We start from the raw sequence: 15950 nt of genomic DNA on the forward strand, positions 1-15950 counted from the left end.
AGTTGAGGATTGAGAGAGATCGAACTCTCCTAAATGAGGGGAGAATCCATGTTTTATTCCCTCATCTGGATAGCCTTCCCCGTTGGGGGTGGGAGATTTTAGGTTCATAGACCTTTAGATTGAAGAGACTAGAAAGCACCACGTACTTCTCCTTCGTTTGCTAATAAGGAAACCGTATCTAGAGGTCGTATCAATGCCCGAGAGACAGAGCACAAACGAATGCAATTATCCTGGTTTCTAATATGGGATGTTCTACCGCCACCCCCCTCCATTTTTTGAAATTCTGAAATGTTTTAAAAAGAAAAACAGTAAACATTCATGCACCCACTATCCAGAATTAACGGATGTTACGTTTTATCATTTTATATATATATTTTTTAAATTAATTATTTATTTCTTTATTTTTGGCTGTGTTGGGTCTTCGTTTCTGTGCGAGGGCTTTCTCCAGTTGTGGCGAGCGGGGGCCACCATCGCGGTGCGCGGGCCTCTCACTATCGCGGCCTCTCTTGTTGCGGAGCACAGGCTCCAGACGCGCAGGCTCAGTAGTTGTGGCTCACGGGCCCAGTCGCTCCGCGTCACGTGGGATCCTCCCAGACCAGGGCCCGAACCCGTGTCCCCTGCTTTGGCAGGCAGATTCTCAACCACTGCGCCACCAGGGAAGCCCTCATTTTATATTTTTAAATGAAGAAATATACCATTACAGATAAAGCGGGTGCTACCTTTTCTCAGTGCCACTCTACTTCCCTTCTGAGGGGTAACTACGGTCTTAAATTTGATACGCATCTTGCTAATCTAGGTTCGTATACTTTCACTATTACTGTGTATTTGTAAACAATATATCGAATGACTTCGGGCTTTTGAAGTTTTACATGAATGCTTTATATTTTGTGTATTGATCTACAACTTGACTTCTCACCCAGTTCTATGTTTTTGAGACTTATCCACATTGATACAGATGGCTAGACTTCATTTGTCTTAATTACATAGTATTCTGTCAAATAGGCTTGCCACAAACTATCTGAGAATTCCCATAGTGATGGACGTTTAGGTTGTTTCCCATTTTTCACCGTTACAAACAATGCTGTAGGGGGCAATCTTCTCAATATCTCTTCTCAGTGTCTCTTAACTCATCCCTGAATTGTCTCATCTGAATAAGCAGAACTTGCAAACTGGTGATTCACAGGCTTTTTTTTTTTTTTTTTCAAGTTGGTTACTAACAGTTAAAAGCAAAGGAATTTAAAATGATGTCAACTCATCCATTTGGCATCCCAGTAATAAATGGGAAGATCTGACCACACTAGATCTGCACTGTAGACTGGCAACAGTAGTTCAAGCCCAAGAGCAGCTGCCTCCTTTAGATCAGTTCAGGTGATCTCTATTTTTCTCTAGGACACAATGCGGTTAGTATCCCTCTGAGCCCTGTGGTATTTGCATTTGCAACATAATACAGTAATGAGATAGAGTCATAGAGGTACTTTTATTTGAAATCTAGAGTTCTTGAAAGAAATCTTGTTCTTTGAGGCTTACTAGATTTTCCTTTATACTGCAGAGATCCCTGCTTTGGATTGTTAAATGCACACCTTGTGTAAATTAATCAGATACTTTCTTCCTAAAGACAGTATGTATTTCCAGGTTAGGAGCTGTGATCAACAAGACCACTCCCCTCACCCCCCACTAATGTACTCTATGTAGCATATTTTCAGGACTTCCCTGGCAGTCCAGTGGTTAAGAGTCTGCGCTTCCACTGCAGGGGGCACAGGTTGGATCCCTGGTCGGGGAAGATACCACATGCTACACAGTACGGCCAAAAAAAAAAAAAAAAAAGACTAGCATATTTTCAAAAATATTATTTCTTATGGAAAGTTTCAAACATATACCGAAGAAGACAGAATGATATAATGAACCCCTGAGTATCCATCATCTAGCTGTTGACTCATGGCCAATCTTGTTTCACTTATACCCCTCCCCTGACATTTTCTCCTGTCCAGTAATATTTACATTGAAGCAAATCCAAGATATCACTGAATCCGTAATATTTCAGTATGGATCTCTAAAAGACTTTAAAAAACGTTACCATAATATCACTATTATTCCTAACACAACACTAATTGCTTAATATTTTCAAATATGCAGTCAGTGTTCAAATTTCCAATAGCATCCTAAGTGTCATAATATTTTTTTACATTTTATTAAATCAGGAATATTTTTCTGTACCGTCCTTAGGTGATGAATGGGTTTGGAAGCCACTGTTGTACATCTTCATCTGTTGAGCTGCAAACTGGCAATGTCTTTCCCCTGGAGGTTACACTCTAAAGGAGATGAAAGGTATCTCAACCCAAAGCAAATGGCTATTCTACCTCAGTGCCTGGAAAAGGGTCACGCCCTGTTGTCCCCTGTGGTTCTTTTAGGGAAGAGATTTTGGGTTTTGATTTTTTAACTTGGAAACCTATCTGTCATTTCCAAGGGTTCCTACATCTCCTTTTCCTCCTATACTAGAATGCCTAGGCCAAGATAGATCAGAATCAATGCTTCTTTGCATGCCTGACTCAGGAAACAGCTAGTAAACAAGCCTTAAAGCAGAAATGAGCTTGCCATATTCATGGAACTGAAAGAATGCCAGTCAGTGTGGTGGTGTGGATTTCTGGTCTATTCTAAGATACACATCTTAAGCATTAGTGAAGGGTCCCAAAATAAACACAGGGATCCTTAAAATTGTAAGTATTTTACTGCTGACTGCTTTGGAAATGCAAACAAGGGGGTAAACAACTGACCTGAAAAGTTACAGACTTAGACATTTACAGAATTCTCACATATATGGTCTTTGATTAATCTGTTTCCCTCAATAGGCTTTAATTTCCTTGAGGGCAGATATTATTTTTTATTTGATTTTTGTATCTTAAGCACATTGTATTGTGCATTACATAGAGCATGACATAAGGTAGGTGCTCAATAAATGTATGTGTTATGAATGAATGAAGTTCTCTGATTTTATTTCTGAAAGTAAAGTGTTTCACATAATTCTTCTTTAAACCCCAAAGTCCATAGATGTAGGCCCAGTCAAAATGCCAATCAGATGATGTCACTAATCCCCAGGCAAGTGCTCTTTTTTTAGCTGGGCAATTTGTGTTTTGTTTCCCAAGCCTTCATACCAAGGGATCTCATGAAGGAACTAATCCTGAAGCTTAGGGAAATTGTTGCCCGGGTGATTATTTAAAAAACTTCATATTTGGTATAGTTTCGGTTTGTGATTCTACAAAGTTAATGTTTTAATATAATTTCGTATTCACACTTCCTTTTTAAGGGCAGGAGTAGTTAACAGGATTAGGGGATAGCTGTCAGCAAGATAGGAGGACAATTCATCCCTTCTCTAAGTTCTTGTCATAGGGACACTCCACCTTTGGAAGAAGGCTTACTGTAGGCTTAACCAAAAAACAAAGTATACCGGGACCAGCAAATTAGCTACACTGCATTACAACCCTTCCATCAGTTTTATTTCTTTTTGTTGAGTTTTAGTTAAGTAGCAGTATTATCATGGAGCATCACCAGATTGCTAAGAAATACCTGTTGGGATAGCTTACAGAATAGCAGTACAAGATGGAGGGAAGGAAGGAAGGAGGAAGGAGGGAGGAGGGAGGGAAGAGGGAGGGAGGGTGGGAGGGAGGAAAGAGTAGGAATGGCTCCCATAACACTATTTATATCTCTATTTAACGAAGAAATTTTGAAATGTTACTTAAAACCTAAGCTGCTACCACTCTGTCTTTTGAGTTGCCATAATGCCTATCAATGGGGAAATCAATCTTTACATTGGGGCAGGAAAAGGAATGAGACTCTAGGTAGATGGCCCATGTGTGTCGTAATAACAGTAATGAGAATTGGATACGTACAGGTGAACGGGAGGCTGAGTTTGGGGATATGAGGTTGACAAAGGCGAATTGTTCTGTATGATAAAGTGGGGGAAATTGTTCTCTGTGGCAGAGGGTGTGGGTTGAGAAATGTTGCTCATAGTTAGCAAAAAAGTGGGGAGCAGAGGGGGAACGGAGGGACAAAATGGCGGGAAGAAGAAGAGCAATGAGGGCTGTTATCCAACTGTAATTGTTAGTGTGGCTATAATTACACACACACACACACACGTTCTCCATGCTTCCAAACATCAAAATAAATCCTCTACAAACTCAAGGCTTTGTGTAAATTAGTCATGGAAATCAAAGGAAAAGTTTTCTAGTCTACATCTTTAGGAGATTTGGAGAACAAGGGCAATATGTATGGAATAGTAAAGTAATCCATAAACTAAACTATGTCAGATGAAGCAGGAGCTAAGAGTCCAAGGTGAACGAGAAAATTATAAGACACAGTTTCCCCTACAATCTTAGAAAGAGGGAGAGACATGAATTTTCCACCATCTGAAGATTGGACGTTTATATTAATTTCATTTTAACCTTAAAGGGCAAGGGTACCTGGGATGACACCTGGTAATCTGCTGGTCTCTCCCACTAGTCTGTTAGCTACCTGAAGGAAGGAACTATATCTTACACAGCTTTATATTCCCAAGGTCTAGCATAGTGTCTGTCATACAATAAAAACCTAGAAAATGTTCATAAAATGAGTGAATAAATCAGGAGAAAACTAGACTTATATGATGGCAAGTAGCAGAATGGCATTATTAATTTCATCAGGTGTCACCGTAACTCAGATGACTAGTTCACAGATTAGAAATTACAAGGATTCTTAGTCATACCTACCTCTGGCCTCCAGGTGGCAGTATTATCTCATATTAAATTGTTTGAGACCAGATTGCATTTAACTTTTGAGGGGGGGAAAAAAAATAACCATAAATGAATTAAACAATTCTGTAGCTTATTTCTGTAATTGTACTGAGCAAAAGTAAGAAATAAAATGTACTTACATGAGATTATAGATTTCTTCTACAATTTCAACACAAATGAGAATTACTGGTCGTTCTCTAATTCAAGCAGTTTCCAAAACTTTGAAGGTAAATACAAATTGGTGTACTTTGCTTACAAAACACATGTATCTCTTTAAAGTATGGAAATGTGTGTGTGGGGGGGCAGTAATATGTCTAGAAATAATTCATCTACCAACAAACAAGGTGACCAGATTAAATACAGGATGGTCAGTTAAACTTGAATTCTAGATAAAGAATACTTTATTCATATAAGTACATCCCATGCAATACTGGGGACTAAAAAAGTACTTGTTTATCTGAAAATCAAATCTAACTGGTCATCCTATGTTTTGCTTTGCTAAATCTTGCCATCTTACCAACAACATTTTGTTGTCGTCGTTAATTACAAAATAAGCAGAACTCTCCCAGGTCTGCAGGGCCCAGTGCTGTTTCCTTATTTGGAGAGATGAAAAGGAAGTAGCTTGGTAGGGTCGGCTTCCTCGCTGTAAGTCTAACTTTACCGTTCTTTGTACTCTACCCATGCAGATCAGAGTTCCCCAGCTGAGTAACTTATCTTCAGGAAACTGACCTCTCAAGCAAGTGCAGATGGTATAGCCTAAAGTGGTGATTTTATACAAACACAGTGTTTTATAGCACTTGTGAGTCTGGTTGCAAAAGCCAAACCATGAATGAGATTCTAGACCCCGTCACTTCTGATTTATACTTTTCAGAGGTACCTCATCCATAGCAGCTATGACAACAGAAATAGGTGAATTGCTCATGAAATAAATCCTATTTCAAGAAAGTAAAGAATTTTCTGGTAAATTCAATCATATGTTATAGTTCTATGTACATTTGCATTTTTAATATAAGCATTCCCTATCTTCTAGATAAAATGTGCTTCATAATGTCATTTATAAATATTTCTGAATTTAAAATAAGCTTTCCAGGGACTTCCCTGGTGGTCCAGTGATTAAGAATCCACCTTCCAATGCAAGGATGGGTTCAATCGCTGGTCGGGGAACTAAGATCCCACATGCCTGGGGCAACTAAGCCTGCACGCCGCAACTATAGAACCCACGTGCTCTGGAGCCTGCGTGGCACAACTAGAGAGAAGCCCGCACGCCGCAACAAAGAGCCTGTGTGCCGCAACTAAGACCCGATGCAGCCAAAAGTAAATAAATAAATATTAAAAAAAAAAAAAAAAGCTTTCCATAGAAACAATATTATGAATGGTAGCTCTTCAGGTTACCTAGTAAAAGTGTATTTAATTATGTGACTGAACCACTGTATTTTAAATTAAAAACAGTTTTTTAAAAGGTGGTTATAATAATAGTATTTTAAAGAGTAAGAAAGAAAAAAGGTTTTAAAACATTGAATATTCGTGTTTGAGGAAATCTCAGTAACTCTTTGGCTCTTGCTCTGTCCCAGAAGTCATTCTAAGTGATTTAAATGAATTAACCCATTTAATCCTCATAGTAACCCTAGGAGGTAGATTTTGTTATGATCCCACAAAAGTGGGGCAAGGGTTAAATAGCTGCCCAAAGTCACGCAGCTACCAAGTAGGAGAACTGGGACGTGGGCCCGCCCACAGCTGCATTAAGCCCTGTACATCACAGCTGCGTTGGTGTAAATACAGAGTTCAGTGAATTGTGGGAGAAGATTCCGAAGGGGACATCTGATCCACTGTCTAGGGTAGTACACCGTATTGTTCACTGAGCCTAGAACAGTTCAAAGTGAAGGGCTGGTCTTTTCCTTAATTTAGGTGTATTTTGAGTGCTCCTTTTGTGCTTACCAACCAGAATGGAGCTGTTTTGGAGTTTATAGATGCAACAAAGAATGTCAGAAAGAGGAAGAAAGATTTACCTGAGGTAACTGGATAAGAGTTAATAAAAGGTGGAAGAAGATTAAGGGGCACATGCGTGTAGGTATGAGAAAGAAATTTCTGGGGTGGAAATAACTGAGTTGAGACCTGAAAAGAAAAATCAAAAGGAGAAGAATTTGACTTTGTTAATTAACTACAGGAAAAGGAAATGGGAAGTGGAAGAGATATTGCCCCAAATTGTTGCTAGTTCTATCTAACTCGCTCAGATTTGTGATAACCTGAGGTGGTTCATGCATGACCCAGTTGTGGCAGTGGTGCATTTCCTGAAGGCCATTGCTCAAGGTACAGTCTCTCATGTGCTGAAGGAAGAGTCAAACTCCAAACCCCACTTAGTCGTCTTAGGCACTCTGTCCATCCTTGACCCTCTCCCAAAGAGATAAGAGGTAGGAGGGTGGAGGGAAGAGAATCCTGGACTTACTCTTTGGGGAACAGCCTTCTGACCTTGCTACCTGGCTAGTTGGATAACCTTTGGCCTCTGTTTCCTAAGCTGGGAAAACAGGCATGATATTACTCACCTTGTGATGTAAGCACCCAGCAAATATTAGCTCTCACCCCATTTAATCTTCATAACTCTATGAGGTAGGTATCATTCCCATTTTACAGATGTGGAAAAGGAGGCTCAGAGGGGTTAAGGTCCTTGTTCAAAAGCATGTGAGTGTGAGTACAGAGGTGGGGATAGGATTAAACCCTGTCATTTAATCCTAATGACTATTGCTCTTTCCTTTGCAGTATTGCCTTCAGTAGAAAATGCAACCACTGAAATAAAATGGATTACTTTTTCTCCCCTATAGTGAAAATAAAATAAAGCCTTTTTCTACTTCAGTCCTGATAAATAGGAAAAAAATAAATGAAACCCAGAAATATTTTTTTTCCTAAGATAGCAAAAATGGAAAGGTTTTCTAAAGCAAAATATACTGTTTATAAACATTCCAAAAAGCTTTCAAATTATGAATAAGTAGACACTTGTAGCCTTCATTCATTATAGTAACTTTTATTTTTAAACTATTCCTTATTACACAAATAATACAAGCCTATGCATTCAACATGTGTTTACTGAGCATCTACTAGGTGTCAAATATTTTTCTAGGTTCAGTGAACAGTACAGACAAAACTCCCCGTTCTCATGGAGCTGGTATTCAAATGTAAGCACGGCAGATTGTACGAATAACCATAATAATGAAATCACTTCTGTAGAATAGAAAGGATAAGTATTATGGGGAAAATAGACTTGGGAAAGGGGAATAGGGTTGTGGGTGGCCGTTGCAGTTTTAGATAGGTAGCTGTGTACTGGAAGGCCGAATTGAGCAGGTGAGTTGTGAGCAAAGACTTGAAGAAAGGGAGGTGGTGAGTCATGGGAACATCTGGGGTAAGAGCAGAGGAAGGACCAGTGCAGTGGCAGAAGGTGGGAGCACGCTTGGTGTGTAAAGACCAGTAAGGGGGTCAGGCTGGCTTGAGAGGGTTGAGCACGGGAAAGGGCAAGAAGTGGTGAGGTGGGAGAGCTAAGGCTGTGTGGATGGGAGGGTGGGAAGAAGTGGCAGATTATGTGGGGCCTGGTGGGCCATTTTTAGGGTTTAGGTGTTTTTCCCTTTGAGAAATGGAAGCATCTGGAGAGTTCTGAGCAGAGAAGTAACATGATCAAGCCTCCGTTTTGATAGATCACTAGCTCAGGCTGCTGTTGGGAATAGACTGTGGGAGTAGAGGGGAGGAGCAGGGAGACCAATTTGGAGACCATTGAGGTGATCCACGTGAGAGAGGATGGTGCCTGGACCAGGATGGCCGCTGGGAAGGAGGTTAGAAGTGGTCAAAACCTAGATCCATTTTGAAGGTAAAAGTAACAAGGTTTGGTGAGAGATTGGATACGGGGTGTGGGAAGATGAGTCAAGAATCACTCCCAAGTTTTTGGCCTGAGCAACTGCAAGGAAGGATTTGCCATAGACTAAGATGGCAAGACTTGTGTGTTGGAAGCCAGGGAGGGCAGGAAGTTCATTTTGAGATATGTTGTATTCAAGATGATGTTTCAGGCATTCAGGTGGAGATGCTGAGTAAACGATTGTGTGCTTAAGTCTGGAGCCCTGATCTAGCCTGGATGTATACATTTGTTCAGCACATAGCTAGTATCTACAGCCGTGAGACCTGATGAGATCACCAAGCAAACGCAGAGAGAGAAAACTCCTAAGGACTGAGCCTTGGGAAAAGAGGAACTGGCAAAATTAGGAAATCAAGACAGAAAAGGCTAAAGAAGGAGAAAATTAGAAATACCAGACAATGGCTATGCCATTCACATTTTCATATATATCATTCCAGACCTTTTTCCCTTGCTTGTATATGGCTTCCTTTTTTAAAAGTTCACTTAGAAATATAATCTAAAATTTTACTTTATAGATCCTTTTAAAAATAAATTTTGAGTGTATCCATACATGTATGTGATATTCTAATAAAAGGTAATAAAAGTTTTATGATGAAAAGGAACTCTCTCTTCCAGACAGCCTGGTTAGTGGTCTCATCTCACATGTGGACAGTATATGAATGTATGTGTATATATACACACGTGTATTCACACATGCTTAGGATATGCACATTGTTCTGCCACTTTCTCTTTTCACTTAACAATGTATCTTAGATTTTGTTCCATATTGACATATGCAGAGCTTGCACTTTCTAGATATACTAGTATATTAAGATTGATTAATATGATAGCTACCCAGGTTATTCTAGTCAAAACTGTCAGGTGATCTTGCCTGGAGAGACCCCCACCACTGCATCCGCCAGAGCTTTAGGTCTGTCTTTCCTTTCATCCCCTTTCTCCTTCTAATCATTCAGTTCTTGGTTTCTCCTTTTTCTCCTTATAGAAACATATCTGGATTGCTTCCTCTCGGGGTTTCTTTCTGCTTTGTCATGCGAAAGTGTAGCTATTCACTCACTAAAGATTTATTAAGGATTTTCTACCTCTTTGGAATATAGTGTGAGTCAGGAGACAGAGTCTGCAGGAGCTCCTGTCTACCTGGAGATGCAGGATTGTAAACAAGTGATTACAGTGCCACTTTATATATAGTGCAGTAACAGAGAGAGCAATGGAATGCTTTGGGAGCATGGAGAGGGAGGGGGGAAAGGAGCGACTAACCTGGCATGAAAGGTGAAGCTACTATAAGAAAGACTATTTAAAAAATATATATAATACATGTAAGATATATGATAACATATATATGCTAATACACACACACACACATGTATACATATGGCTAAACAAGACAGCTTCTGTCCACAGACCTAAGGATAAGGAACAGACTCCCGGCTGGGGCGAGCAGGGCCTTCTTGACCTGGCTCTAGGATATCCACACCCCTTCCCTCTGTCCCTGCCTGCCATTCTCTGTCCTTGGAGGCACTTCCATAACTCTGCTCTCGCACATTCTGTTCCCTTGGCCTGGAACGCCTTTCCGTATCTGAATACCTCTCAAGAGCACAACAGTGATAGTGATAATATCATTGTTAGAATGACAGTAGTCAAACAATACAAATAACTTTAGAATGTATTATGCACAAATTTACATGCAGGCTCATCTAATCCTTTTAACAACCTTATGAGACAGATACTGTTTTAACCCTATTTTTTAAATAAGGATGTTGAGGATAAAAGATATTAAACAGCCTACCCAAAGTCACACGACTAGTCAGTAGCACAGCGGGGATTTTTACCTAGCTCTAGCCAATCCTAGAGCCCACCTCTCAACTTTGTTGCTACTCAAAATTAACTCTTTAGTAAAATAATCCTGCAACGTAAATATCTTAGGCAAAAATTTCCTCATATGTACTCCAATTATTTTATCGCCTCACTTATTAGTGTAATACCCATTACGATTACTTTTTACTTTTATTTTTCTTAATTGCAAAAGTAATGTTTATTATAGAAAAGTCAAAACTATAGATAAGCAAGATAACAAGAATAAGGTAATTATTATCCATAGTCCCACATTCTGGGGAAAAAGGACAATTTTAATCAAAAGACTACATACTGTATGATTCCATTTATTTGGCATTCTGGAAAAGGCAAAAACTGTAGGGAAAGAAAACAGTGGTTGCCAGGGGCTGAGCTACAAAGGGCATTAGGGCTGATGGAAATGTTCTATACCTTGATTGTGGTGATAGTTACACGACTGTATATATTTATCGAAACTAATAAAACTGTACACTAAAAAAGTACATATAAACTATACCTCAGTAAACCTGACTGGAAAATAATTAACATTTTCCTGTATATCCTTCCACACTTTTCCCTATACATATATATTGTAAATATATATACCTTTTAAAATAGTTTATGTATGACTTTTATTAATATATTTTTTAGAATATTTCAAGATTTACAGAAAATTGCAACATTAGAGTTCTCATATCCACCTCCTACATAGTTAACAACTTGTATTAGTGTGATACATTTATTACAGTTAATGAGCCAGTGTTGATACATTATTATTAACTAAAGTCCAGAGATTATTCAGATTTCTTTAGTTTTAACCTAGTGTCCTTCCTTTCCTGTTGTAGGATCCCATCCAGGACCCCACATTACTCTCATTTCTCGTTTCTCTTTAGGCTCCTCTTAGTTGTGAGTTTCTCAGACTTTTCTTGTTTGGATGACCTTGACAGTTTTGAAGTACTGGTCAGTGATATTGTAGGATGCCTCACTATTGGAATTTGTCTAGTGTTTTTCTCATGATTAGACTGGGGTTATAGGTTTGGGGAAGAAGACCACGGAGGATATATGCCATTTTCATCATATCTGCATTATGCTTTATAACCTATTTTTCACTCAAAAAATGTATCAAATGCATATTTTCTACTCGCTACATATAAATCTATAGCCTTCTTAATGGTGATAATAATATTCTGTTGTATGGGTGCAGCAAAAGTCGCTTACCCAGCAACCACCTCTTCTGGACACTGTAGTGTTTTCACTATTGCAACAAATGCTACTCTATATATTTGTTCAGACATCTTTGCAAACTTGTCTGAGGATTTCCTTAGGTTAAGTCCTGAGCTGTGGAGCTGCTGAGGTAAATTGTATTCACTTTTTGTTGGTTGTTTAAAATGCTTTTGATACATAATACTGAAGTGCCCTCCAGAAAACTTATTATTAATTTGAGCTTTTAGCAATCATGTTTCAGTGCTCTGTTTCCTCACATTCTAGCTAATGCTGATTATTATTCTTTTCAACCTTTATTACTTATTATATTAGAATATTTATTTCTTCTTATTATTTTCAACCTCTGTCAATTGTAGTAGAAAATGTATCATGTTGCATTATATTTGTGTATTATCTTCTGCCAGACAATAAGCTCCTAAAGGAAAAAGACTATATCTTATTCATTTTCCAATATCCAGAGTCTGAGTTACTGCCTGAAAAAAATAGGGGATGTGATCCGACAAGAGAATCCATGCTAAGGAGAGAAAGGGTTTTCACCATCCCTGGGTGCAGTTGTATCCTCTGAGCCAATGACCTGTGTGCATTATGTAATTGAAAGGTGTGGCTCTAATAGTGTGAGCTTCAGACCAGGAAGGAGAGAAATCTACACTACACCAAAAGAGGGTAAACAGGATCTTGCCGTTTTCCTCAAGCATGATGGCTGGGGATTTATTTTACCAACTCTGAAAAGGAGTATCACCTGATAGTTCCTTTAAGCTGTAATGCTATTAAAGCATTACATATCACAGCTTTTTAAAACAATTAGATATATTTATGATTTATAACAAGCATGGTGGCTGGGGATTTATTTTACCAACTCTGAAAAGGAGTATCACCTGATAGTTCCTTTAAGCTGTAATGCTATTAAAGCATTACATATCACAGCTTTTTAAAACAATTAGGTATATTTGTGATTTCGAGATCAAAAAGAAAAACTTTCAGTCAATACCATCTTATATTTGTGGCCTTACTTAACAGTAAGAGCTGCCAAAAATTTTCTTCTTCTTTTTTTCTACACACTTCTCCAGTATTTTATTTATACCTTTTCTTATAAAACCTTGACTTTCTCCCCTTCCCCGTACTTAGTTCTTCCTAAATCTTGCTGTCACTTATAAATGTATTATGTAACCATAATGATAAATGTCATTGTTTCAATTTGTTACTGGAAGGGAACGCTATACAAAAAGAAAAGGAATCTGTATTTTCATAGTAAACATCAATATTTTTAGTTTTGTTTTCTAGTTTTGCAAGATTGACTCAGTAGGGTCTGAAAAAAGGAAAAATGTTTTCGAGGTCTAATGGTGATTCATCACTCTCCTAAGATTATTAAAATTTTCAGTGGGAGATTTCCTCAAGGTGCTGCTAGTTGGAGAATCCCTCACATCTAAGAATTTCCATATGTTCCTTACAGGCGCTTCACCATCCCTCCCAGTTGTCACTTAACCTCTTTTGAGTTATGGGAGTTCCCTTACTATTCTTATAATCTAGGTTGACAAAGACGGGGCCCCAAGTTGTAAGATAGGATAAAAAAGAGAGCCATCATCATTAGGGCATGATAAGAGAAATTCATAAACCCAGACAAGTTCCTGGAGTAAGAAGTGCTGTAGTATTACGTAATTTTTTTTTTTTTAAATTTTTGGCTGCATTGGGTCTTTGTTGCTGCGCACGGGCTTTTCTCTAGTTGCAGCAAGCGGGGGCCACTCTTCCTTGCGGTGCGTGGGCTTCTCACTGTGGTGGCTTCTCTTGTTGCGGAGCACAGGCTCTAGGCGCGCGGTCTTCAGTAGTTGTGGCATGAGGGCTCAGTAGTTGTGGTGCACGGGCTTAGTTGCTCCGCGGCATGTGGGATAAATGCTTTAAAATTATGTCTTTAGTTTTTTCTCTCATGTCCTTAGTAATTTCTCATACTAATTGTCTTGGTTTGATTACTTAAAAATTATTCAGTGATTTTTTTCACTGAAGCATTATTAATAATTATGGTATTTGAAAAAGTAATAGTCTCTATTCAAGTTAGATTAGTTTATGTTTTAATGGCATAGTTTTTGTTGCTACAAGTTATATTTATTATTCACCTAACAGTGCCTAGACAACCTTACTATTAACTCCTAATCTAAAATTTAGTAATGTGTTAAGATGAATAGAAGTCAAAAGAATAGGAGCTAGGAAACAATGAGGACTTTAAACATCATTTAAATTATCAACGTTGTCTACCTGAGACTGTAATTGAGAAAGAGGGGTATCGGAATTGAGTTACAAGAAGTAGCCTCTTACTGTTTCTATCTTTAAAGGATCAAACCTGATAAGGACTCTAGAATGTTTCCTTGACAATCTGAGGAAAGGAACTTGGGGCTCAAAGTCTCCTCAGTCACGCTGGAGTTTAGGCATTTAATGATCAAATGATAATCATCAGGCATTTAGGTAAACTAAAATGAATATATCTGACTGCATCCCATCACTTCAATTCCAGAAGGTTAAATCTTTTAGAATAACCAGAATATTAGAGCTACATTAAACCTTTCGAATATGAAGTTAGGTATATAGAATTCCCAGTAAAGTATTTCAGAAAAGAAGTTCCACAAGGCCTATGAATCTCCTTGACAGAGTAACATGCAGAATGATGTCAGCCTAGTCCAATGTTTTGATAAGACTTTCAGATGGAATGATAAATTTAGCCATTATTTAAGTCAGTCAAGATTTTCTGAACAACTCTTTGAACTTAAGATGGCAGAGGCAAACTTTCCCACGTGAAACAATGAGAGAACAATAAGTAGTATCCTCTCTTCCTAAACTATGTTCCCATCATGCCTCTATCTTGCTCAAAAGCCTCCTGTCCTTCCCTCTTTCTTAGAGAAGCATCTCCCCAAATCTGTGCCATGGAACACTGGTATTCTAAAAGATAGTAATAGATCTTGCTGAAAAATAGATGCCTGTGGGAAAGAAGAATTCAAAAATGTGTTTTTACTTCCATGTATGTAAGAAAAACTCTAGGGACTTCCCTGGTGGTCCAGTGGTAGAGAATCTGTCTTGCAATGCAGGGGATGCGGGTTCAATCCCTGGTCAGGGAACTAAGATCCCACATGCCACGGGATAATTAAGCCTGCGTGCCACAACTACTCGGCTCGCGCACCTCAACTAGAGCCCGTGTGCTGCAAACTACAGAGCCCACGCGCCCTGGAGCCTGCACGCCACAACTAGAGAGAGAAAACCTGCATGCCACAACTAGAGATAAGCCCTTGCACCACAACAAAAGATCCCCGCCTGCCTCAACAAAGATCCCATGTGCTGCAGCTAAGACCGGACACAGCCAAAAATAAATAAATAATAAATAAATAAATCTCAAAAAAAAAAAAAGAAAAACTCTAAACACCTTTAAGAAATTATTAATGTGGAATAATTTGCCTTTAAGAAATGGAATGCCAACTTCTGTACATCAAAAATCACTTTTAAAAAGTTAAAAGACAATAGAGACTGGAGAAGTTACATGCTGTACATTTAAGTGACAAAAGATTGGTATCAAGAATATATTAAAGGACTTACCTGGTGGCGCAGTGGTTAAGAATCCGCCTGCCAATGCAGGGGACACGGGTTTGAGCCCTGGTCCAGGAAGATCCCACATGCCGCGGAGCAACTAAGCCCCTGAGCCACAACTACTGAGCCTGCACTCTAGAGCCCGCGAGCCACAACTACTGAAACCCACGCGCCTAGAGCCCGTGCTCTGCAACAAGAGAAGCCACCACAATGAGAAGCCCACGCACCGCAACGAAGAGTAGCCCCCTCTCGCCACAACTAGAGAAAGCCTGCGCTCAGCAACGAAGACCCAACGCGGCCAAAATTAAATAAATAAATAAAATAAAAAGAATGTATAAAAAAGTGAGCAAAAGGTATGAACAGTAATTCACAAAGGAGAAAATCAAAATGATCAAGAAACACATGAAAAGATGCTCAAATTCACTAGTGATCGAGTGAATGCAAATTAAAACTAAAAATACCATTTCGTACTCAGATTGGCAGAAAACTAAAGAGTCTGATAATGTCAAGCGTTGTGAAGAATGTGAAACAGAATTCTCGTACACTGCAGGTGGGAATATGAGTAAGTACCACCCTGGAGAGTTGATTGGCAATATCTAGTAAAGATGTGCTTAACTCATGATCCAGTATTTCTAAGTAGAAGCACATGTGCACAAGGAAATAGACAAAAAAATGTTCAC

General features: G+C 38.9%; 1 long non-coding RNA gene across 1 annotated transcript in view; it reads left to right on the forward strand.

The window, feature by feature from the left end:
- The first annotated feature begins 2235 nt into the window (after positions 1-2235).
- The window catches only part of LOC132375880 (uncharacterized), a 29428-nt gene continuing 15713 nt past the window's right edge, over positions 2236-15950 (forward strand). Inside the window, exon 1 of the long non-coding RNA XR_009506141.1 lies at positions 2236-2325. This is a non-coding gene — a long non-coding RNA (uncharacterized LOC132375880). The remainder of the gene's footprint in view (positions 2326-15950) is intronic.

The sequence above is a fragment of the Balaenoptera ricei genome, chromosome 12 (assembly GCF_028023285.1).
Source record: "Balaenoptera ricei isolate mBalRic1 chromosome 12, mBalRic1.hap2, whole genome shotgun sequence".
In the NCBI taxonomy this organism is placed as follows: Eukaryota; Metazoa; Chordata; class Mammalia; order Artiodactyla; family Balaenopteridae; genus Balaenoptera; species Balaenoptera ricei.